Consider the following 24504-nt stretch of genomic DNA (forward strand, 5'->3'; position numbering starts at 1 on the left):
CAATTATTGCATCTATAATTATTCTGGAACTTGTTTTAGGCAGTCTCGTAATAATTAGGGCCACCCCTGATAACACCTTTTTGTCTCTCTGTCACACTTATGCCAAACAGGTGGAATTAGAAGCCTGTTGGGTCTGTGCTGAAATCCCACAACACAGCCATACCATAGTCCCGATGTCAGTAATCCCCCTCAGCAAGAGTGAAGAACTCTCTGTCTGGGCATTCTCGAATAAAACACGACAGCACGACCCAGGACTTTGTGACATGGGGACAAGGAAATTATACCATGTTAGCGATTGTGGCTGTAAGTGCTTTGACGGCTGGTATCTCAGGCCTCCATTAACCAAAACTGGGCCTGGCCAATGGCCATTTTTACGGGTGCCTAAAGATGATAAAGTGGTAAAGGCCACATGATATTGTCATTTCAAAGGAGACATAGATGCAGTTTTCCTGGGGTATAGTAGATGTACCTACTACAGAGGCTGGGGTACCAGGGTCTCATTATCCACAAACATCCCCTCCCCCACCAGTAAATGGTACCCATTGGATATGCGAAGATCGGGCATATATGTGACTCCCAGGGGAAACTGGTGGTAGGTGGAGTACACAGGATTTAGAAAAATCCTATAAAAAGTGGGTCAGTTGTTGTTATCTGAGGTATATAATACCCCATTTGAGAGCTATGACCCAGCTGCAGAATCAGTCCCATTGGACCAGGCAGCGGAGAGGAATAACTGAAGCTGAGAGATTTTGGATGATCGCTTTCCCTTCTTATGGGACAGCCAGGAACTCGAGGGAGATAATAAACCCAGCTGCAGCACTTGAGAAATTGGCCAACAACACCGCCAAAGCCCCGACACAAGCACAGGCCCAAGTAACAGAGAAATCCACCGAAATGATGGCGATCTGGCAAGCAGCCCTTGACTTTATTCTAGCAGAGAAAGGAAGAACATGTGCCATCATAGGAAGTGAATGCTGTACCTATACTCCAGACTCGTCCGCCAATATTACGCCCCTCTCTGAGCACGTTGCTAAGAAAACTAACAACATTAGAAAAGTAGGGCAGGTTTTCCAAAGGGTCTAAATGGCAATGGCCACTGGTAGGCATGTTTGGTCGCATGTGGGGTGTGATATTGTATGATGGTCTAATAGTAATAGTTATTGTTACAATCATTATAGTACGCTGTCTCTATCCACTAATAGCACAATGCTGTACTCCGTCTCATCATAAAATTGTCTGTTATCATGCAATGATAAGAGTAGGGAATGTAAAAGATAACTGGGAATGTAAGGGTTAACGACTGGGAATGTGAGGGTTAACGACTGGGAATGTGAGGGTTAACGACTGGGAATGCAAGGGTTAACGGTGTGCAGCTATTCTTCCCCTGGTGTGATATTGCCTCAACCATGGGGTGACTATAGTTATGGCTGTTAAATGTCCAGGTGCCGGTGAGAAAGAAAGCATTTTTTTAGACATATCTTGTTTTGCTACAAGTTTGCTTTAAGCAACTGCTTCAGTAAGTGCAACTTCCCACAGAGGCTTCCCGTGAAGTGGGTATAAGAGTAAGGACACTGACCGGTAGATCTCCGAGTGGGGATCAGTACAGAGCTTGGGTTACACTGTTTACTCCTTCTCGGTATCCCTCACTCCCGCCAGTGTTAAACTAATGAAGCATTAGTTGTACGTTCCTTGGTTCTGCTGTTGTCTGGTTTATTACAGCGCGGGTTGACTTTCACATGTTGGGTGGGAGTGTCTCTCTCTCTCTCTCTCTCTCTCTCTCTCTCTCTCTCTCTCTCTCTCTCTCTCTCTCTCTCTCTCTCTCTCTCTCTCTCTCTCTCTCTCTCTCTCTCTCTCTCTGTCTCCTGAGGGACCATTGTCCCTCAGTCCCCCTCTGTCAGGGGGATATCTGCACACTGACCAGCGTCCCTCTCTCTCAGGGGCATATCTGTATAATGACCGGTGTCTCTCAGTCCCTCTCTCAGGGGCATACCTGTACACTGACCGGTGTCTCTCAGTCCCTCTCTCAGGGGGATATCTGTACACTGACCGGTGTCTCTCAGTCCTTCTCTCAGGGGCATATCTGTATAATGACCGATGTCTCTCAGTCCCTCTCTCAGGGGGATATCTGTACACTGACCGGTGTCTCTCAGTCCCTCTCTCGGGGAGATATCTGTACACTGACCGGTGTCCCTCAGTCCCTCTCTCTCAGGGGGATATCTGTACACTGACCAGTGTCTCTCAATCCTTCTCTCAGGGGGATATCTGTACACTGACAGGGACCCCTGCCCCCTCACTGATGCTCTGTGTTCTGCCTGTAGAGCCAGTGGGGAACATCTCGATCCTGGTGACCCGAGCGGTGGAGCACAAGGCCTGCCTGCTGCACTGCCTGGTGGCGCGGGGCAGTGGGCTGCGCTACGTCTGGCATGCCGCCGGCTGTGAGCTGAACTCTGACTGGCTGCACAACATCACCAACGGCGGCAGCTACCTCACCGTCTCCGTCAGCGCCGTGCACACCATCAGCCCCTCGCTGTACAGCTGCACCGTCTCCAACCCTGTCAGTGAGCAGAGCATGGAGGTCAACCTGAAGCGGGACTGCAGCACAGGTCGGGCCCACTTTATCGGGTGGGACAGGGTGGGATGGGTCTGCCTGGGTCTGGCCCCCTCACTGGGGACAGGGCAGGGTGAGGGTGGGACAGGTTTGCCTGGGTCTGGCCCACACTTACTAGGGACAGAGCAGGACAGGTCTGCCACACCTGACTCTGCTCTCACTCAGGATGGGATGGGGTGGGGCAGGGTGGGACGGGTCTGCCGGGGTTTGACCTGTTCTCTCCCAAGATGGTCTGGATCAGCCTGGATCTGGTTCACCAGGCGCGGGACAAATCTGCCTGAGCTCAGCTGTTTTATCCTGCGATTGTCTGGATTAGCCTTGGTTGGTCCCATGTTCTCCACAGATGGTCTGGGTTGGTCGGGATAGTCCAGGACAGCCTGGGTTTGGCCCTGTTCTCTTCCAGTGTAATCTGTGTTGGCCAGGGTTTGGTGCTGATCAGCTTGGGTCTCATCACATCCTCACCCAGGATAGCCTGGGCCAGCCTGGTTCTGTCCCTTCCCTCACCTGGGATGGACTGGCTTTGACCCCTTTCTCATCCTGCTGAGTCAGGTTCAGCATTGGTCTGCTCCCTGCTTTTACCTGGGATGATCTGGAACATTTGGCCCTGGGTCAGTCTGGGTTTGGCTGCAGTCTTGCCCGGGTTAGCCTGGGTCAATATGGACATTCTCACTCGCCAAGTCTAGATCACCCTGGGTCTGGCCCTGCTTTCACCTAAATTCAGGTTGGCTTTGGTCCGGCCCTGCTCCCACCCAGGATGGTCTGGGTAAGCCTGCACTTGTCTGCAACCTCACCCTGGTTAGCCTGGGTCAGCCTGGGCTTGGCCCATTCTCACCCCTGGTTAACTCTAGCCCAGATGGACCCAACTGAGAAGTAGAGGTGAAACAGGCTCTCCCAGATAAATCCAAGTTAGACCAGGGCCAAGAGCAGGCTGATCCAGTTATAACTAACCTACAAAGGTCAGGAAAACAAGAGTTATTGGGGGGTCAGTGGGGAGGAGCACAGTGGCGCAGTGGGTAAAGCTGCTACCCTACAGCTCCAATGACACTGGATCGATCCTGACCTCCAGCGCTGCCTGTGTGGAGTTTGCATGTTCTCCCTGTGACCAGGTGGGTTTCCTCCTGTGGTCTGGTTTCTTCCCACATCCCAAAGACGTGGCCGCTGTAAGTTGTCCTCGGTGTGCAGGTGAGGGGTAGAATCTGGGGGGAGTTGATGGGAGAATACAATGAATTAAGGTAGGGTTGGTGCAAGAGGGAGCTTGATGGACAGCATGGATCAGTGGGCCGAAGGGCCTGTTTCTGTGCTGGATAACTCCACGACTTAGTGGTCAGTGAAGCAAGTCATCATGTGATTCCAGGCTGGGACGTTGCCTCCCTGGGTCAGGGATGTCACTGTGCGACTGCAGACCCTGGTGGAGGGGAGATGAGTACCCAGACATCGTGCTCCATATCCCCATTGGAGACATCAGCAGGGAAAGGGCTGTGCTTATCAGAGAAGGAACTGAGAAGCAGGAGCTCAAAGCTGGGGATCTCCGGATTGTAGGACTGAAACTGGAGAGTTCAGATAAACGTGTGGCTGGAGAGAGGGTGCAGGACGGAGGGCGGTGGGTTCCTGGGACAAGGGGAGCAGTTCTGTGGAAGGAGCGACCTGTTCGGGCCGAACAGAGCCTGGACCCCTGCCCCCGTGGGTGGGGTTGCTGATGGTCCTGGGGAGGGTTCAAACAGTGAAAACCAACAGAACTGTAGATGCTGGAAATGTGAAATAAAAACAGAAAATGCTGGAAATACTCAGCAGGTCGGGCAGCATCTGTGGGAAGAGAAACACCTTCGTCAGAACTGGGAAGGAGACGGAAGAAGCTCATTCAGCTGCAGGGAAGGTGGGGGAGGGGGGTAAAACCAGGGTGACCAGGGAGAAGCTGTAAATAGGGTTATCTGGTCAGTTGAGTGAGTGGGAGCTGTTGGAGAGTGAGAACATGGACAGAAGAAATGCAGAGCTGGAAGACGTGCCCCGCAGCTCAGGCTGGGGATGTCCTCCACTCCCAGAGGCACAAGAAACCGACAAACTGAGCCGATATCAGGTGGCCAGCTGATACAGATGGAAATCAGGTGACCGGAGGTTGTAGAAATCTGGATTAACTCCAGAAGGCTGCAACGTGCTTAGAGGGAAAGGGAGGTGCTGTTCTTTGAGCTTGTGTTGGGCCTCACTGACAGCGCAGGAGGCCACAGACTGATAGGTCAGATAGATAGACAGACAGACCAGTAGAGCATTGGAACAGGCCTTTCTGCCCATCATGTCTGTGCTGGTCCTCATGCCAAGCTAACTGATCCCATCTGCTGGCACATGGTCTATATCCCTCTACTCCCTGCTGTTCATGTTCTGTCCAAATGCCCCTTAAATGTTGCGATTGTATCTGCTTCCACCATGTCCCCTGGAAGTCCACTGTCTGTATAAAAACAAACTTCCTGTAAATCTCCTTCAAATTTTCCTCCTCTCACCTTAAAGCTAAGTGCTCCACTATTTGACATCTCTACCCTGAGAAAAAGACTCCCTATACCCTGTCTGTGCCTCTCATACTTTTATAAACTTCCATCAGGTCTCCCCTCAGCCTCCGACGCTTCAGAGGAAATAACCCAAGTCTGTCCAACCTCTCCATATGGCACACGCCCTCTAATCCAGGCAACATCCTGGTGAACCTCTTCTGTACCCTCTCCACGGCCTCCACATCCTTCCTGCAATGGGGGCGACCAGAACTGAAATGTAATACTCCACATCCGGCATAAACAAAGTTTTATATGACAGAAACATGACTTCCTGACTCTGACAAGCATGCGGTGTGCCTCCTTTACAAGCTTAGCCACTTGTGTTGCCACATGCAGGGAGCTGTGGACTTGCACCCCAGGATCCCTCTGTACATCAATACTCCAAAGGATCCTGCAATTTACTATATACGTTCCTCTTACATTTGACCTCCCAACCCGCAGCACCCACATTTGTCTGGATTAAACTCGATCTGCCCAGTTTTCCGGTTGGTCTATACCCTGCTGTAAACTTCGACAACCTTCCTCACTGTCCTCGGCCAATTTTTGTCTTGTCTGCAAAGTTACTGATCAGATCATCTACACTTTCACCCACATCATGTGTGTGTATAACAAACAATAGTGTGGGAGGGCGACGGGAAGGTAACGTGGCCGGCAACCAGAAGCTCGGGGTTCACCCACACAGTGATCACCCAGTCTGGCTCTGGTTTCTCCAGTGTAGAGGAAACCATCAGTTTTAAGCAGCGCCGGGCAGCGGGGACACCCGGCAAAGGATGAAGCTGAAGCGGACCTGGAAGGAACACGGCAGTGCGGACCGTGTAGGGTGAAGGAGGAGCCGGACCGGACAGAGCGAATGGGCAGCGAAGCGATTGGCGCGCAAAAGTAACCGGCCTCAGGGTTAACCCGAGGTTGACGGTGCGGGCAGAGCGGTGTGACTGGATGTACCGGGAGAGCAAGGCGACTGCAAGTGTCGGGAGAGCAGGGGGATTGGAAATGGCAAGGCTGATGAGAAGAGGATGGGGAGCCGGAGGGTGCAGCGGAATCGGTCCTGACGGGATAACGTGGAAAGGGCCCTGAGAGGATGCGGTGGTGAAGTGGACCAGGTTGGGCAGAGCGAACTGACAGCGAACTAAGGTGTCATTAGCCGGTAGCCTGAGGCAGGCTCCAGACCTTTGACAGGCCTCACCAACTGGTTCCAGAGTTGTTAAAATATCACCAACTATTCAGTGTTGCAAATGAATGAAAACGTGGCTTGGTGTCTAAGTATCTATTGTAATATCCTGCGAATAAATTATATTTTGATATCAAAAGTGTGCGTGCATAGTAATCAAGAATGGCTCTTGTCAGCCTGGTGGGGAACGGACAGGCTGGGCCTGAAAGGGAAACGGCTGGGCGGACCGTGCAGAAGTGCAAGGAAGCAAGAACGTGCGTCGGTCAAAAGGCCCCAGGGTGAAACATGGAGAGAGGGGTATCGTCAGGCAGTGGGTGCAGGCAGAGTCCGAGCTGAGCGCGCTATGCGGCCGGCAGGCTGAGGCACGATAGAAAGGGTTGTTTACTGGCAACGTGAAACAGCAGGGGCCAGTCGAGGTGAGGCAGGAACCCGCTGTGCAGGGAGAGCGCGGCGCGGGCAGGACGACCAGAGGGCAGCTCATTCAATCCATGGACCGCGCAGCGGGGACACCCGGCAAAGGACGAGGCTGAAGCGGACCTGGAAGGAACACGGCAGTGCGGACCGTGTAGGGTGAAGGAGGAGCCGGACCGGACAGAGCGAATGGGCAGCGAAGCGATTGGCGCGCAAAAGTAACCGGCCTCAGGGTTAACCCGAGGTTGACGGTGCGGGCAGAGCGGTGTGACTGGATGTACCGGGAGAGCAAGGCGACTGCAAGTGTCGGGAGAGCAGGGGGATTAATCGTGCAGTAAAGCAGAGCGATTGGAAGAGGCACGGTGATGTGAAGGGGATGCAGAACCGGAGGGTGCAGCAGAATCGGTCCTGATGGGGTAATGTGAGAGGATGTCGCGGTGAAGTGGACCAGGCTGAGCAGAAGGAACTGACAGCGAACCAAGGAGTCATCGGCCGGCAGCGTGAAGCCGGCTGCAGACATTTGGCAGACCTCACAGAACAGAACAGGACAGGCCCTTCGGCCCACAATGCTGTGCCGACATTTTATCCTGCTCTATGATCTATCTAACCTTTCCCTCCCACATAGCCCCCTATTTTTCTATCATTTTATGTGTCTCTTTGAGTCTCTTAAATGTCCCTAATGTATCTGCCCCCACAACCTCTGCCGGCAGTGTGTTCCACACACCACCGCCCTGTGTAAGAAAACTTACCCCTGACATCCCCCTTATAACTTCCTCCAATCACCTTAAAATTATGCCCCCTCGTGTTAGCCATTGTCGCCCTGGGAAACAGTCTCTGACTGTCCACTCGATCTATGCTTCTTATCTTGTACACCTCTATCAAGTCACATCTCATCCTCCTTCTCTCTAAAGTGAAAAGCCCCAGCTCACTCAACCTATCCTCATAAGACATGCTCTCCAATCCAGGCAGCATCCTGGTAAATCTCCTCTGCACCCTCTGCAATGCATCCACATCCTTACTGTAATGAGGCAACCAGAACTGAACACAATACTCCATGTGAGGTCTGACCAGAGTTCTATAGAGCTGCAACATTACCCCGCGGCTCTTGAACTCAATACCCTGACTAATGAAAGCCAACACTCCATACGCCTTCTTAACAACCCTATCAACCTGTGCAGCAACCTTGAGGGATCTACAGACATAGACCTCAAGATCCCTCTGTTCCTCTACACTGCTGAGAGCCCTGCCATTAACCTTGTATTCTGCCTTCAAATTCGATCTCCCAAAGTGTATCACTTCACACTTATCTGGGTTGAACTGCATCTGCCACTTCTCAGCCCAGCTCTGCATTCTATCAATATCCTGTTGTCATCTACAGCAACCGTCTACACTCTCCACAACACCACCAATCTTTGTATCATCAGCAAACTTACTAACCCACCCTTCCACATCCTCATCCAAGTCATTTATAAAAATCACAAAGAGCAAGGGTTCCAGAACAGATCCCTGCGGAACACCACTGGTCACCAACCTCCAGGCAGAATACGCTCCATCTACCACCACCCTCTGTCTTCTATGGGTGAGCCAATTCTGAATCCACACAGCCAAGTTTCCCTGGCTCCCATGCCTCCTGACTTTCTGAATGAACCTTCCATGGGGAACCTTATCAAATGCCTTACTAAAATCCATGTACACCACATCCACTGCTCTACTTTCATCAATGTGCTTTGTCACATCCTCAAATAATTCAATCAGGCTCGTGAGGCACGACCTGCCACTCACAAAGCCATGCTGACTGTCCCTAATCAGCCTATGCTTTTCTAAATGCCCATAAATCCTGTCTCTAAGAATCTTCTCCAGTAATTTGCCCACCACTGAATGAGACCTCAATGGGACAAACCTATCCAGAACCCCATGCAAGTACTCCCTGAACAACCTCCACATTTCCTCTATGCACTTCCCCAAGAACATCCATTCCCAGTTTACGTTCCCAAGTTCCTGCCTAATAGCATCATAATTCCCCCTCCCCCAATTAAATACTTTCCCATATCGTCTGCTCCTATCCCTCTCCAAGGCTATGGTAAAGGTCAGGGAGTTATGGTCACTGTCTCCAAAATGTTCTCCCACCAAGAGATCTGAAACCTGATCAGGCTTATTGCCTAGTACTATTTCCAGTACGGCCTCTCCTCTAGTCGGCCTGTCCACATACTGTGTCAGGAATCCTTCTTGTATACACCGAACAAACTCCGCCCCATCTAACCCCTGTACACTAAGGAGGTGCCAATCATTATTAGGGAAATTTAGGGAATATTAGGACTCGAAGGGCCGAATGGTCTACTTCTGCTCCTATTGTCTATTGTCTATTGTCTAAGTTGCAATCACCCTGTTATTTTTGCATCTCTCCACAATCTCCTGATCTGCTCCTCAGTGTCTCTGCTGCTACTGGGGGGTCTGTAGAATACTCCCAATAGAGTGATCGCTCCCTTCCTGTTTCTGACTTCCACCCACACTGACTCAGTGGACGATCCCTCCAGGACATCCTCCCTTTCTACAGCTGTGACACTGTCCCTGATCAGCAAAGCCACTGCCCACCTCTTTTACCTCCGTCCCTGTCCCTTTTGAAACATCTAAACCCCAGAATATCCAGCAGCCATTCCTGCCCTTGTGACAGCCAAGTCTCTGTAATGGTCACAACATCGTAGTTCCTTGTACTTACTCATGGTCTAAGTTCATCACCCTTGTTCCTCATACTTCTTGCATTAGAGATATTTCAGCCCATCCAACTGACTGCAATTTTGCCCCTTCAACTGCCTATCCTTCCTTGTATATGCTGCATCCACTTGTACACTAAATGCACCAACCTCTGACCTATCACTTGGGTTCCCATCCCCTCGCCAAACTAGTTTAAACCCTCCCCAACAGTTCTAGCAAACCTGCCTCCAAGAATATTGGTCCCCCTCCAGTTCAAGTGTAACCAGTCCCTTTTGTACAGGTCCTACCTTCCCCAGAAAAGATCCCAATGATCAACAATCTGAAATTTTGCCCCGTGCACCAACTCCTCAGCTAGCAAACTGTTACTAGTTGATTGACTAAGGAACAGCAGCCAATAAACTGAAGGCCTTTGACAAGGTCACTCGTGGCAGGCTAGTCTGGAAGGTTAGATTGCATGGGATCCAGGGAGAGACAGTAGATTGTAATCATAATTGGCTCCTGAGTGGCAGGAAGCAGAGGGTGTTGGTCGAGGGTTGTTTCTCAGACTGGAGGCCTGTGACTTGTGGTGTGTCACAGCATCGGTGGTGGGACCTTTGTTGTTTGTAACTTATAGAAACGATTTGGATGTGAATGTACAAGGCATGGTTAGTAACTTTACGGATGATACTAAAATAGCTGGTGTTGTAGACAGTGTAGTAAGTTATGAAAAATTACAGGGGGATCTTGATCAGCTGGATCTGTGGGCTGAGGATTGGCAAATGGCTTTCAATCCAGATAAATGTATTTTGAGAGATCAAACCAGTTCTTCTACAGTTTTATGGAATGTTATGGAACAGAGGGACCTGGGAATGCAAGTGCACAGTTCACTGAAAGTGGTGTCACAGGTAGACAGGGTAGTGAAGAAGGCATTTGGCATTCTGGCCTCCATCAGTCAGGACACTGAGTGTAGGAGTTGGGAAGTTATGTTGCGGTTATATAAAACGTTGGTGAGGCCTCACTTGGAATATTGTGCACAGTTTTGGTCACCCTGTTATAGGAAAGATGTTACTAAACTAGCAAGAGTGCAGAAAAAATTTACCAGGATGTTGCCCAGACTTGGGGGCCTGAGTTACAAGGAGAGGTTGTGTCCACTAGGAGTTAATTTCCTGGAACATTGGAGATTGAGGGGTGACCTGATCGAGGTGTATAAGATCATGAGGGGCACAGACAGGGTGAAAGCCCACAGTCTTTCTCCCAGGGAGGGGGAGCTAAAAACAAGAGGGCACAGGTTTAAGATCAGAGGCCAGAGATTTAAAAGGGACATCAGGGCCAGCTTCTTCACGCAAAGGGTGGTGCGTATTTGGAATGAACTGCCAGAAATAGTGGTTGAGGCGGGCACATTAGCAACATTTAAAAGCCATCTAGGTAAGTCCATGGACAGGAGAGGTTTAGAGGGCTATGGGCCAAACGCGGGCAGATGGGAGCAGCTCGCTGGGCAACACAGTCGGCATGGACGAGTTGGGCCGAAGGGCCTGTTTCCGTGCTGTATGACTCTATGAATCTATGAAGAGGCTGCGGATCCGGCAGGGTGAAGCAGATGTGGTCCCGGTGCGGTAACATGGAGAGGGAGCCGGGAGCAGCGCATCAGACGTGTTGAAGGGGTCCGGGCTGTGCAGAGTGAACGGGCAACGCACCGTGGAGAGAGCAGCCGGCAGCGGGAGGTGTGGAGGGGCCTCGCAACACACCTCATGGAGCTGAACATTGACTGAAATCCTCATGAACATCTTAGTTTTATTTACTAATGATAAAATATCTTCATCACTCTGTAGTTAAATATTTTTGAATATCCTGTAAATAACTTATATTTTAATAAATAATATTTTATGTTATTTATTATGAAAATAACATTTATAATAAATAACGTACATTTTGAAATAAAAGCTGAACGTTTGGCTGCCATCAGAATGCTTCATGGTAATCAGGTCTCTCTGGCCATCCCGATGCGGACCGTGTAGGGAGGAGCCGAGGCGGACCGGGGAGGGTGGAGCAGAGGCGGACCGGGGAGGGTGGAGCAGAGGCGGACCGGGGAGGGTGGAGCAGAGGCGGACCGGGGAGGGTGCAGCAGAGGCGGACCGGGGAGGGTGGAGCAGAGGCGGACCGGGGAGGGTGCAGCAGAGGCGGACCGGGGAGGGTGGAGCAGAGGCGGACCGGGGAGGGTGCAGCAGAGGCGGACCGGGGAGGGTGCAGCAGAGGCGGACCGGGGAGGGTGCAGCAGAGGCGGACCGGGGAGGGTGCATCGGGAGCAATCAGAGCCTCCGGAGGGGAGCGAATCAGGAGGGCCCAACAGTATAATGTCTAACACAGAGCAGGGACAGCGGGGTGATTGCAAGTGCAGCGAAGTCAGGGAGGGCAGTACTGGAAGACCAAAGCCAGCGAATAGAGTAAAGGTGCAGCGAAACAGGAGTGCCCAACATTCCGATGCCTCGCACAGGGCAGGGACTGCGGGGTGACTGGAAATGCAGGTCCGGGCTGTGTGGAGTGAACGGGCAATGAACCATGGAGTTATCAGCCGGCAGGGGGAGGTGTGGAGGGGCCCTCGCAACCCCACGTAATATAGTTGTAAATTGTGTTAAATCCTCACTAAAACCTTAGTTGTATGAACTAGGATAGAGGACCCTACTCGGGAGGGTCAATACTGGACCTTCTCTTAGGGAACAAGGCAGGGCGGGTAACTGAAGTGGCCGTCAGGGAGCACTTTGGCTCCAGTAACCATAATACTATTAGGTTTAAGATAGCGATGAAACAGGATGGGTCAAGTCCACAGGTTAGAGTCCTGAACTGGAGCAGGGCTAATTTTGGGAGAATTAGGCAGGATCCAGCAGAGGTCGATTGGGAGACCCTGCTTGAAAGGAAAGGAATGAATAGAAAGTTGGAAGGCTTTTAAGAGTGTGATATCAGGAGTCCAGGGGCAGCATGTTCCTGTTTTGGTGCAGGGTAAACCTGGCAAGTTGAGGGAACCTTGGCTGATGAGAGATTGAGGCTATGGTCAAGAAAAAGAAGGAAGCACACATTGTGTTTAGCAGGTTGGGGATGATTGAATCCCTTGCTCACTATAAAAAGATGAAGATACTCGAGGGGAAATCAGGAGGGCAAGGAGAGGGTATGAGATGGATCTGGCAGGTAAGGTGAAGGACAATCGCAAGAGGTTCTATCGCTGTATAAAGAGTAAAAGGGTGACTAGGGAGAGAGCAGGTCCTCTTAGAGATCAGCAGGGCTGCCTATGTCTCGAGTCACAGGAGATGGGTGGGATTTTAATGAATATGTCTCCTTGGTATTTACTGAGGAGAAAATCATGGTTGCTCAGGAGATAAGGGAACCTAGCAGAGATGTTTTGGGGAACATTCATAGTACCAGAGAGGACATATGTGCAGCCAAGGTGGATAAATCCCCAGGGCCTGACTGAGTGCATCCCAGGACCTTGTGAGAGGCTGGAGAAGAAATTGCAGAGGCCCCTGTGGAGATTTTTGCTTCATCGTTATCTGCTGGTGAAGCTCCCGAGGACTAGCTGATGTTGTTCTGTTGTTTAAGAAAGCTAGCAAGGACAAGCCAGGGAACCACAGCATGACATCAGTACTGGGGAAGTTACTGGAGGGAATTCTGAGGGACAGGGTCTACCAGCATTTGGACAGATTCTGATTAGGTGGAGTCAGCATGGCTTTGTGCGTGGGAAGTCGTGCTTGACGAACGTTCTAGAGTTATTTGAAAAGGTAATTTAAAAAGTAGATGAGGATAGGGCAGTGGCTGTTGTCTCCTTGGACTTTAGCAAGGCCCTCAACAAGGTCTCACATGGTATGCTGGTCTGGAAGGTTAGGTCCCATGGAATCCAGGGAGAGCAAGTTAGGTGAATTCAAAATTGGCTCGGAGGTAAGAAGCAGAGGGTGGTGGTTGAAGGTTGTTTCTTGGAACGGAGGCCAGTGACTGGTGGTGTGCCGTAGGGGTCAGTGTTGGGACCCTTGTTATTTGCAATTTATATAAATGGTTTGGATGCAAATGCACAAGGTTTATCAGTAAGTTTGCGGATGACACGGTACTAGGAGGTATTATTGATAGTGGAGAAGGTTATCATAGATTACAGGGAGATCTTGATCAGTTAGAGAAGTGGGCCGAGGAGTGGCAAATGGATTTCAATACAGATATGTGAGATGATGCACTTTGTAAAGTCAAACCAGCGTTGGACTTATGCCATGAAATGTAGAGCACTGGGGAGTGTAATGGAACAGGGGGACCGAGGAGTACAAGTACACAGTTTATTGACAGCGGCGTCACAGGTAGACAGGGTGGTGAAGAAGGTGTTCAGCACACTGGCCTTCATCAGTCAGGGCACTGAGTTCAGGAGTTGGGACATTATGTTGCAGTTGTATAAGTTATTGGTGAGTTTACGAGGATGTTGCCAGGACTAGCGCACCCGAGTTATAGGAAGAGGTTGGCCAGGCTAGGTCTTTATTCAAACAGCATGGAAACAGGCCCTTCAGCCCAACTGGACCATGCTGACCATGGCACCCTTCCTGCTAGCCCCAGTTGCCCATAACCCTCCAAGCCCCTCCCCTCCACGGACCTATCCAAATGCCTCTTAAATGTCGCAATTGTACCCGCCTCGACCACTTCCTCTGGCAGCTCATTCCAGGTCCCACCACCCTCTTGTGTAAAGAAGTTACCTCTCTGGTCTCTTTTAAACCTCTCTTCTCTTATCTTGTATCTGTGCCCTCCAGTTATGGACTCCCCAGCCCTGGGGAAAAGACTATGGCTGTCCACCTCATCCACACTCCTCATGATTTTATAAACTTCTGTGAGGTCACCCCTCATTCTCCTACACTCCAAGGAATAAAGATCCAGCATGGCCAACCTCTCCCTACAACTCAGGCCCTCTGGTCCAGGCAGCATCCTTGTAAATCTCTTCTGCACCCTCTCCAGTGTGACAATGTGCTTCCTATAACAGGTGCCCAATACTGTACACAATACTCCAAGTGAGGTCTCACCAATAACATATAACTGCAACATAATGTCCCTACTCCCAAACTTATTGCCCTGGCAGATGAATTCCGGCACGCTAAATGCCTCCCTCATCGCCCTGCCTGCGTGTGCGGCCGCTTTCGGCAAACTGTGCACCTGTACTCCCAGGTCCCTCTGTTCCACAACACTCATCAGAGTCATGACATTCACTGTACAAGTCCTACACTGGTGTGACTGCCCAAAATGCTTCACCTTACACTTATCTAAGTTGAAATCCATTTGCCAGTCCTCGGCCCATCTCCCGAACTGATCGATATCCCTTTGCAAATCATTGTAACCTGCTTCACCGTCATCAAGACCCCATCATTTAGTATCATCAGCAAATGCTTTTCGTGCCATGTACATTCACATCCAAACCATTTGCATACATAATGACTGACAGAGGTGCCAACACAGACCCTGGAACACCCCACTGGTCACAGGCCTCCAGCCAGAGAATCGACCTTCAACCATCACCCTCTGCTTCCTGACATTGAGCCAATTCTGAATCCACCTCGCTAGCTCCCCCTGAATCCCACACAACCTAACCTTCTGGATCAGCCTGTCAAGCAGGACCATGTCAAAGGCCTTACTGAAGTCCGGATAGACACCATCCACCATCCCACCTTAGTTACCTCTTAGTTACCTCTTCAAATCCCTCCAAAAGATTTGTCAGACATGACCTCCCATGCACAAAACCATGCTGACTGTTCCTGATCAAGCTTTTGACTATCCAAGTGATGGTAGATCTTGTCCCTCAGAATTCCCTCCAGTAACTTCCCTACAACTGAAGTCAGGCTCACCAGCCTGTAGTTCCCTGGCCTGTCCTTGCTACCCTTCTTGAACAGTGGAACATTGGCCACCCTCCAGTCTTCACCAGTGGCTAACGATGAAGCAAACATCTCTGCAAGGGCATCTGTGATTTCTTCCCTGGCCTCCCATAAGTTCCAGGGGTGGACTCGGTCAGGCCCTGGGGATTTGCCCACCTTAATGTGCTTCAAGGCTGCAAATACCTCCTGCCTTGTAATATGCACATGATCCAAGACCTCACTACCTATTACCCTCATTTCTCTGGCATCCATGATATTCTCCTCGGTAAACACCAAGGAGAAATAGACATTAAAAATCTCAGCCATCTCCTGCGGCTCCACACATAGGTGGCCCTGATGGTCTTTAAGAGGACCTAGTCTCTCTCTAGTCACACATTTACTGTTAATATAACTGAAGAACCTCTTGGGATTGTCTTTAACCCTGACTGCCAAATCCATCTCATACCCTCTTTCTATCCTCCTTGATTTTGCTCTTAAGCTTGGGCTTAAGCCTTTTAGTATTTGTTGAGGACTCATTTGTACCCAGCTGCCTAAATGTGCTATGCTTCCTTTTTTCTTATCAGAGCCTCGATATCTCTCGTCAGCCAGAGTTCCCTGAACTTGGTATGTCTACCCTTCACCTGAACAGGAACATGCTGCCCCTGGACTATTGATATGACCTTTTTTAAAGCCTCCCACTTGCCAACGGTTCCTTTGCCTTTAAATAGAGTCACCCAGTCGACCCCAGCTGGATCCTGCCTCATACCTTCGCAGTTGGCCCTGCTCCAGTTCAGGACTTGAATTTGTGGACCTGTTCTATCTTTTCCCATAAATATTTTAAAACTAATAGAATTGTGGTCACTGGACCCAAAGTGCTCCCCGACTGCCACTTCAGTCACTTGCCCCACCTCGTCCCCTAAGAGGGGGTCCAGTATTGCTCCTTCTCCAGTATGTTCCTCTATATACTGCGTGAGGAAACTGTCTTGGACGCACCACACAAATTCCGTCCCATCCGGGCCCTCTGCCCTCTGGGTGATACCGGGAACATTGAAATCTCCCACTAGCACTATCTCACTTTCTCACAGTTTCCTGACACATCTGCTCCTCGAGTTCCTGCTGACTATTGGGGGAAGGGGGGGGGGGGGTGGTCTATAATATAGCCCTGCCAAGGTGACCATCCTGTTCTTCTTTCTCAGTACCTAAATGGCCTCGTTAGATGATCCCTCAAGAATATCCTCTCTACGCACTGTTGTTATGTCCTTCCTTATCAAAAAGGCAACACCCCCTCCATTCCCACCTGTTCCTCTGTCCCGCCTAAAGCATCAGCATCCCGGAACATTGAGCTGCCGGTTCTGCCCTTCTCTCAGACACGTTCCTGTTATGGCCACAATATCCCAGTCCCTAGAGGCAATGCACACCCTCAGTTCATCCGCTTTACCTGTTAAGCTGTGTGCATTGAAATAGATGCAATGTAAAGCCATGGTCCTACCTGCCCTTTTACTGTAAACGTGGCCATCCTGATTGCTGGGCTCACACTCTTCAGTTGCTGCACATATGTCTTCTCACCAACTTTGCTCTCCCTTGAGCCCCACCCCCCTGCCAATCTAGTCTAAATCCTCCCTGCTGGCAAAAGCAAATTTCCCCACTGGGATATTGGTCGCCCTTTGGTCCAAGTGCAAATTGTCCCTCTTCTACAGGTCACCTCTACCCCAGAAGAGATCCCAATGATCCAAGACCCGGAATCCCTGCCCCCTGCACCAGCTCTTCAGCCACACTTTCATCTGGCCTATCTTTCTATTGCTGGACTCACTGGCACGTGGCACCGGGAGTAATCCAGAGATCGCTCCCCTCGCAGTCCTAAATCTTAATTTCGTACCTAACTCCCTAGACTCATTCTGTAGGACCTCATCCCTTTTTCTACCTATGTTGTTTGCACCCACATGTACAACGACCTCTGCCTGTTCGCCCTCCCCCTTGAGAATGTTCTGCAGCCCCTCAGAGACATCCCTAACCCTGGCACCCAGGAGGCAACACACCATTTGGTGTCTCTTCTGCGGCTACCGAATCTCCTGTCTGCCCCCCTCACTATCAAGTCTCCTATCACTATCGCCCTGTCTGACTGCACCCTTTCCCTCTAAGCCTCAGAGCTGGTCACAGTGTCAGAGACCTAACTGCTGCTGCTAGCCACTGAAAGAACATCCCCCTCAACAGTGTCCAGGGAGGGATACGTGTTGGTGAAGGGAATGGCCACAGGGGAACCCTGTGCTGACTGCCTGTTCCTCTTGCTTCTCCTGGTGGTCAACCATCTGTCTGAAGACTGCACCTCAGTAAAAGTCTCATCTATGAAGCCCTCAAGCTTCCCAGATGGTCCTGATTACATCCAACTCCAGCTCCAGTTCCTTGACCTGGTCTGTCAGGAGCTGCAGCTGGCTGCATTTCCCACAGACGTAGTCATCAGGGAGACCGTGAAGTTCCCTGACTTCCCGCATCTTGCAGGAGGAGCCTTCCACTGCCCTGACTGCCAGCCTGCCTACACTGAATCAAGGACTAAGGATCCACAACAAAATAAAACTTTAGCTGTTCTTACCTGTGCCTTCACACTGAAGCCTTTTTTTAAAGGCTGCGCAAGTGGCCCAGCAACTGGGGCACTTACTCAGCCTGTTCACGCCCAAGCCTCGAGCCAAAGCCTCAGCTCCCCGCTCTAACCTTGGCCCACTCTCACAATGGCCACTCCACTTGGAGTGTAGGAGAGTGAGGGGTGATTGTACAGAAGTTTAAAAAATCATGAGGGGCATAGACAAGGTGGATGGTAGCAGTCAATTCCCCAGGGTAGGGGAGTCCAAAACTAGAGGGCATATAGTTAGGGTGAGAGGGGAGAGATTTAAAAGGGACCTGAGGGGCAACTTTTTCACGCAGAGGGTGGTGAATATATGGAACGAGCTGCCTGAGGAAGTGGGTGAGGCAGGTACAACAGTATCATTTAAGAAGCACTTGGAGAGGTACATGGAGGGGAGGGGCTGAGAGGGATATGGGCCCAAAGCATGAAATTGGGACTTGCTTGGTGGGCACCATGGTCGGCAGGGACTGGTTGGCCAAAGGGCCTGTATCCGTGCTGTATTGTTCTATGACACTATAACTAATGGTAAAATATCTTGATCGCTCTGCATTTATATCCTTTCTAATACCCTGTAAATAAATTATATTTTGAAATAAATTATATTTTGAAGTAAAAGCAGAATGGTTAATGGAGATCAGTTAACCCCCACCCTCACCACATTCTACAGGGGTACCATTGAGAGTGTCCTGACCAGCTGCATCTCTGCCTGGTACAGTAACTGTAACACCTCAGACCGCAAGAATCTGCAGAGAATTGCGAGCACAGCGGGAAAGATCACTGGAGTACCTCTTCCCTCCATCCTGGACATCTACAACACACGATGCACACACAAGGTCTACAGAATTATAGATGACCCTTCTCATCCCTCCCACGACCTATTTGTCCCACTGCCGTCTGGCAAGCGGTACCAGAGCATCCGGGCCAGAACTACTAGACTGTACAACAGTTTTGTCCCCCAGTCCGTCAGGCTCCTGAATACCCTGGAGGCAGTCTCAGACAAATACAGCGTTAGAAGTCCTGGTTTGCACAACGGCACATAAGAACTGCTGCTGAACATGTTTATACATTCAGTGCATCACACTGAGTTCTGTATTTTCTTTGTCCAACTCGGTTTTGCACTAACCCTGCACTAATTTTATATTCTGTATATACCATTTTTTGCACTATTTGTGCTTGCACAGATTTTCTGTCTGCGTTTATTGTATGTCCTCTGTTCTATGTCTGTCCTCTGTTGTGTGAGTTTGGGGGAAACGACATTTCGTTCCTCCATGTGCCATAGGGCCTTCAAGAGGCTGTTAGATAGCTACATGGAGCTGAGTAAAATAGAGGGCTATGGGTAAGCCTAGTAATTTCTAGGGTAGGGACATGTTCGGCACAGGTTTGTGGGCCGAAGGGCCTGAATTGTGCTGTAATTGTTCTATGTTCTATGTGTTTTTAGAGCATCTGGGTGAATGACAAATGAAGTAACTTGAGTGGTTCACGGTAATCAGGTCTCTCTCTCTCTCTCTCTCTCTCTCTGGCCATCCCGATGCGGACCGGGGAGGGTGGAGCAGAGGCGGACCTGAAAGGAAAGCGACAAGGCGGACCGTGTAGGGTGAAGCAGGATTCATCCGAGCGAAGGAGCAGCGATGAAACGTCTCACACAGCAGGGACGGCAGGGTGACCCGCGGGGGAGCGGGCGGTGCGGAGAGGCTGCGGATCCGGCAGGGTGAAGCAGATGTGGTCCCGGTGCGGGAACATGGAGAGGGAGCCGGGAGCAGCGCATCAGACGTGTTGAAGGGGTCCGGGCTGTGCAGAGTGAACGGGCAACGCACCGTGGAGAGAGCAGCCGGCAGCGGGAGGTGTGGAGGGGCCTCGCAACACACCTCATGGAGCTGAACACTGGCTGAAACCCTCACCGACTCCTTCCTTTTACCAACTGACGAGAAAATGTCTTGATCGCTCTGCATTTATATGTTTCCGGATATCCTGTCATTAAGTTATATTTTGAATTAAAAGCAGAATCGATCTCGGCGATCAGAAGGTTCATGGTCATCATATGTGACAGTCTGTGCCCACCCCGATGCGGACCGGGGAGGGTGGAGCAGAGGCGGACCTGAAGGGAAAACGACAAGGCGGACCGTGTAGGGTGAATCGGGAGTAAACCTAAAGCGATGAAGACTGAAATGTATTGACCCTATCTATGCCCCTCATGATTTTATACACCTCTATAAGATCACCTCTCAGTCTCCCACACTCCAAGGAATAAAGTCCTAGCCTGCCCAACCTCTCCCTGTAACTCAGTCCCTCAGGTCCTGGCAGCTTCCTTATAATTTTTTTTCTGCACCTGTTCCAGTTTAGTAACATCTTTCCTACAGCAGGGCGACCAAAACTGAACACAATACTCCAAGTGTGGCCTCACCAGTGTCCTGTACAACCTCACCGTGACCTCCCAACTTTTATACTCAGTGCCCTGACTGATGAAGACCAGTGTGCCAAAAGCCTTCTTCACCACCCTGTCTACCTGTGACACCTCGTTCAGGGAACCGTGTAGCTGTACTCTTAGGTCCCTCTGTTCTGCAACATTCCCCAGGGCCCTGTCATTCACTGTCATTCCTATCTGGATTTGACTTTCCAAAATGCAACACCTCACACTTATCTGAATTAAACTCCATTTGCCATGCCTCGGCCCACTTAGCTGATCATCCCCTGTAATTTCTGATAACCTTCTTCATTGTCCACTGTACCACCTATGTTAGTGCCGTCTGCAAACCTACTAACCATGGCCTGTACATTCTTATCTAAATCATCGACATAGATGACAAACAACAATGGGCCCAGGACCGAGCCCTGTGGTACACCACAGTCACAGGCCTCCAGTCTGAGAAGCAACCTCCCACCATCACCCTCTGCTTCCTAACAACAAGCCAATTGCGCATCCAGTTAGCCAGCTCTCCCTGGATTCCATGCGATCCAACCTCCCAGAGCAGCCGACCATGTGGAACCTTATCAAAGGCCTTACTGAAGACCATATAAACCACATCTACCACTCTGCCCTCATCAACTTTCTTGGTCACATCATCAAACAACTCAATCATTGGTAAGACATGATCTCCCATGCACAAAGCCATGCTGACTTTCCCTAATCAGCTCGTCTTTCCAGATGTATGCACATCTTACCCCTCAGAATCCTCCCCAATAACTTACCTACCACAGATGTTAGATTTACTGGCCTATAGTTCCCAGGTTTTACTTTGGAACCTTTCTTAAGTAAAGGCACAACATTTGCTAACCTCCGGTCTACCAGTATCTCAACCGTAGCAAATGATTATGTAAATATCTCACCTGGGGCTCCCACAGTTTCTTCTTGAGCCTCCCTCAGTGTTCTTGGATAAACCTGATCAGGCCCTGGAGATTTGTCTACCTTCATACATTTTAAGACATCCAGCCCCTCCTCTACTGTAATGCGGACCATCCCCAAGACCTCTCCATGCAGTTTTCCTAGTTCCGAAGTCTTCACGTCTTTCTCCACAGTAAAAACAGAGGAGAAAAATTCATTGAGGACTTCACCCATCTCCTGCCATTCCACACAGAGATGTCTCCTTTGGTCTCTGAGGGGCCCTATTCTCTCCCGAGTTAGTCTTTTCCCCTTAATATACTTGAAACCTCTTGGGAATTTCCTTATTCTTCTCCATCAAAGTTATTTTATGCCCATTTTTGCCCTCCTGATTTCCTTCCTGAGTACATTCCCACATCCCTTATACTCCTCCAGGGATTCATTTGATCCCAGCTGTCTGTACCTGACCCCTGCCTTCTTTTTCCTGGTCAGGGTCTCAATATTCCCCTTCATCCAGGGTTTCCTACTCTTACCAGCCTTGCCCTTCACTCTAACAGGAATGTGCAGACCTTGAGCTCTCGATATCTCACCATTAAAAGCCTCTCACTTGCCTGTGATCCCCTTGCCTACAAACAACCTGCTCCAATCAACCTTTGCAAACTCCTGTCTCAGACCATCAAAATTCACCTTGCCCCAATTTAGAACTTCAACCCGTGAACCAGATCTGTCCCTTTCCATAACTATTGTAAAACTAATCAAACTATGGTCACTGGTCCCAAAGTGCTCCCCCACTGACACCTCAGTCACTTGTCCTGCCCTATTACCCAAGAGTAAGTCGAGCTTTGCCCTCTCCCTGGTAGGCCCCTCTATATATTGCCCAAAGAAACTTCCCTGAACGCACTTAACAAATTCCACCCCATCTAAGCCCTTAACAGAATGACAGTCCAGTTCTATGTGAGGAAAGTTAAAATCCGCTACTATGACAACCCTATTATTCATACAACTCTGTAAAATCCCCCTGCATGTTTGTTCTTCTAATTCCTGTTGACTATCTGGAGGCCTCTAGTACAATCCCAACAAGGTGATCACTCCCTGGTAATTTCCCAGCTCCACCCATAAAACCTCACTGGACGATCCCTCAGTAATTTCATCTCGGACCACTGCCGTGATGTTCTCCTTCGTCAGAAATGTAACTCCCCCTCCTCACTTTCCTCCACTTCTATCCCACTGATAGCACCTGTACCTTGGAATATTTAGCTGCCAGTCCCGTCCCTCCCTTAGCCACATTTCCATAATGGCGAGAATGTCCCAGTCCAATGTAGCTATCCAAGCCCTGAGTTCATCTGCCTTACCTGCCAGGCCTCTTGCATTGAAATAAATGCAGTTTAATCCAACGGTCTTTCCTTGCTCCTGTTCAACTCGCTGTCACTGATGTCAGCATCACTTTCCCGTTTCTCATTTGCTTCCCTGATGCTTGGGATCCCATCCTCCTGCCAATCTAGTTTAAACCCACCCTTCCAACACTAGCAAAACTACCTGCCAGGATGTTGGTCCCCCTCCAGTTCAGGTGTAACCCATCCCTCTTGTACAGGTCACCTCCGCCCCAGAAGAGATCCCAATGGTCCAAAAATCTGAATCCCTGGCCCCTGCACCAATACTTCAGCCATGCGGTCATTTGCCACATCCTCCTATTCTTACCATCACTAGACATGGCACTGGAAGTAATCCAGAGATTACTACGCTTTTTAACTACCCTTCCTGCTATTTAATCTCTTCCCCAGCTCCCTATACTCACTCCACAGGAACTCATCCCTTTCTCTACTTGTGTCATTTGTGCCGACGTGCACCACAACTTCTGACTACTCCCCCCCGCCCTGAGAATGTCCTGCAGCCGCTCGTGACACCCTGGACCCTGGCACCAGGGAGGCAGCACACCATTCCAGAGTCCCTTCTGCGGCCACACAAGCTCCTGCCCGTCCCCCGAACTCTCGAGTCCCTCATCAATCCTGTCCTGTCTGTCTTCACCCTTCCCAGCTGAGCTTCAGAGCCAGCCCTGGTGTCAGAGGCCTGGCTACTGCTGCTTTCTCCTGAATAGTCATCCCTCCAAATAGTATATTGGTTTTCAAGGGGAATGACCCCAGGGGAATCCTGCCCGCTCTGCCTACTCCCCTTTCCTTTCTGGTGGTTACCCAACTACATTCTGCCCGTACCTTAGGTATGACCACCTTGCTAACACTCCTAGCTATGATACTCTCAGCATCTTGGATGATTCCGAGTGCATTCAGATCCAGCTCTGGCTCCTTCACATGGTCAGTCAGGAGCTGCAGCTGAACACACTTCCCACAGGCGGCAGTCTCCCTGATCTCCCACATCCTGCAGGAGGAGCATGCCACTGCCCTGACTGCCATCCTGAGTGCTCTAAAAAGGAAATTCAAAGACTGCCCTTCTGCTGGGCAAAGCCTCTTCCCACTCAAACACCAGCTGCTCTGCCAGAGCTTGCTTGCCTTATATTGGCCAATGTGTCTCACAATTAGCCAATCAAAAATATTCCGAAAAGCTCTTTTAGCCAATCAGACAGGCTCTTTAAGCTTCCCGCTGCTGTTCTGCCTCCCGAGGGGACGGAGAGTGAGGGGAAGGGGATCCAAGGAGGTATGTGGAGGGTGGACGGGCCACAGGGGGACATTGCTGTGCTGGTGAAAGGGGCCGGGAAATGGCAGATGGAGTCAACGCTATGGCCGAGGCCGGTGTTGGCAACAGGCTGGAGACTGAGGCTTTCTCCCAGGGTGAGGCTCGAAATCCTGGGCTTGTCATTTCGGGTCTGGCTGCAAATCCCAGGCCTCCGTGTTCTGGGCGAGGCCGCACAGCCTGGGGCTGGAGTTTGGAGCCAGGCCACACAGCCTGGGCCTTTGTTTGACTCTGATTCAATCCCCAGACTGGACTGAAGCCGCAACAATAACGACCCCAGACCTCTCTTCAGCTGAATTTATTGCACAGTGTGAATCCACAGAGAACTGAGAGCAGCGAATGAGTGAAACAAGGTTGTTCATCAAGCTATTCGACCACATGTGCCTCACCTCCTGCTTCCCAGAGCCAAAGCGTTACAGCCCCCACCCATGTAGATCTCCATAAACACCCCCACAGTCTCCAGTCCTTGTGTTCCCCTTCACCACAACCTGACCCCCACCCAAACATAGAGGGCTGAATGGCCTCCTGCTGTCCCCATGTCCCAGACGAGGGGCTGAATGGCCTCCAGGGACAGGAGGAAGGACAAAGGATCCCCGCACTCACACAAACCACG

General features: G+C 50.5%; 1 protein-coding gene across 1 annotated transcript in view; it reads right to left on the reverse strand.

The window, feature by feature from the left end:
* LOC127580905 (SLAM family member 5-like) overlaps window positions 1–24504 on the reverse strand; it is a 294315-nt gene that overhangs the window by 149177 nt on the left and 120634 nt on the right. The gene's annotated exons all lie outside the window — the stretch shown is intronic.

Source organism: Pristis pectinata, chromosome 20 (genome assembly GCF_009764475.1).
Source record: "Pristis pectinata isolate sPriPec2 chromosome 20, sPriPec2.1.pri, whole genome shotgun sequence".
NCBI classification, from domain to species: Eukaryota; Metazoa; Chordata; class Chondrichthyes; order Rhinopristiformes; family Pristidae; genus Pristis; species Pristis pectinata.